This window comes from Petaurus breviceps, unplaced genomic scaffold (genome assembly GCF_028583685.1).
Source record: "Petaurus breviceps papuanus isolate PSGF00001 unplaced genomic scaffold, PetGlider_PUasm1.0 120, whole genome shotgun sequence".
Lineage (NCBI taxonomy): Eukaryota > Metazoa > Chordata > Mammalia > Diprotodontia > Petauridae > Petaurus > Petaurus breviceps.
Genome location: NW_027185627.1, coordinates 984,855 through 986,226, shown reverse-complemented (window position 1 = coordinate 986,226; position 1,372 = coordinate 984,855). Strand labels below are relative to the sequence as shown.

At 60.5% G+C, this 1,372-nt stretch overlaps 1 protein-coding gene across 3 annotated transcripts in view; it reads right to left on the bottom strand.

Moving 5' to 3' along the window:
* NPR2 (natriuretic peptide receptor 2) overlaps positions 1-399 on the bottom strand; it is an 18,457-nt gene extending 18,058 nt beyond the window's left edge. For 2 of the 3 annotated variants that reach the window (XM_069089166.1, XM_069089161.1), the window contains exon 1: positions 191-396. The gene's annotated coding sequence lies outside the window, so the exon portion shown is untranslated. Of the gene's footprint in view, positions 1-190 lie in introns of all 3 variants that reach the window. The other variant, XR_011168529.1, reaches the window with a different exon arrangement.
* Positions 400-1,372: the final 973 nt, after the last annotated feature.

Sequence of the window (1,372 nt, the reverse complement as noted above, 5' to 3'; positions counted from 1 at the left end):
GAACTGGGGGATCGCCCTCACAGCCGAAGGGAATAGGAGCAGGGAGGAAGGTGGAAAGGACCAGGAGGAGGCACAGGGGGTGTCAGTGTTGGGGAGGGTCTTGGGCCAGGGAGCAGGAGGGAAGGGAGGAAGGAAGGAGAGGGTAAATCTCCCTGGAAAGGCTTCTCCCGAGGCTCCCCCTGGAGCTGACCTAGCGGACCAGGGCGCTGGTCCGGTCTGAGGCTGCGGCCCCACCCGTGTCCCGGCTCCGCTCCGTGGCGCTCGGCTTCTCCCGTGTCCCGGCCTGCGCTGGCCGCCGCTTCCTCCCGTCCGGGACCCCGGGCCCCGGTGTGCTCGGCCAGGTCCGCCCGGCCCGGCCCGGGCCCGTCTCTGCTCGCTGCGCCGGTGGTGGCCGAGTGCGACTCCCGGGGCAGGCCGCCCGCCCCCTCCCGGCGCCTCCCTCCCGCGGCCCCTGCCCCCGCCCCCGCCCCAGCAGCCCCTCCTCCTCCCCCTGCCGGCCCCACCCTCCCGAAGCGGCGCCTCCTGCCTCCCACCGGTGCCGCCCTCCTGCCCTGGGCTCGGCCCCCCTCGGGGGACCCGCAGATGAGGTGCCCAGCCCCCTCACCCGAAATGGCCCGCAGGGACTCTCTCCAAAAGGCCCTGGATACCCCCAGCGCCCGACCGGCTTTCCCAGAAAGCTATACATCTCTCCCAGAGTCTTCATACACACCCATTCTTCAAAGCATCTCTCCCCTGAGACCACCTTGGCATCTTCACCCCTACACTGTCCCCCGGCCCCTCTCGGAATGGCAGCCTGTCTGTTCCACAGTCCCCATTAAGTCCATTTCTATTAAAAGTAACCTAGAACCCCAAGGCTAATCTATTCCTACCCACTAAACCCCTCATCCTTTTACTTTCTTCAAGACACCCTTTTTTTTAGGGGATGGCTGGAAACATGCATTCCTAGAAGGCTTCCAGGTGATATTTTCTACTTCCCTTCCTATGCTTTCCCTTTCACTCCTTTCTGTTATCTCCAGGTCCCTTCATGTCCCTCAGCTTCCCAACAAACCTCAGTAGGATTCTTATCTCCCTACTAGTGCTACAAAGGCTTGTGAACCCCGTCTTTCCTCTCCTGTCTTTGCAATTTCCAAGTCCATGTCATATAACCCCTATGGTTTATACTACTTCATCTAAGGAAAGGAACAGTTCAGGGGCAGGGTGGGCCAGTGGGAAAAGCCCTAACTGTACAGTCATATCCCTCTCCTAAGGCTTACTACCTGTCTGGCCACTGGTCACTTAGCTGCCCTCAGTCTCAGTTTCTTCATCTGCCAAAGGACACCAAATGGGCCCTGAACTCCTCTCCATAAGCTATGACACTACATCTGTTGCTTTG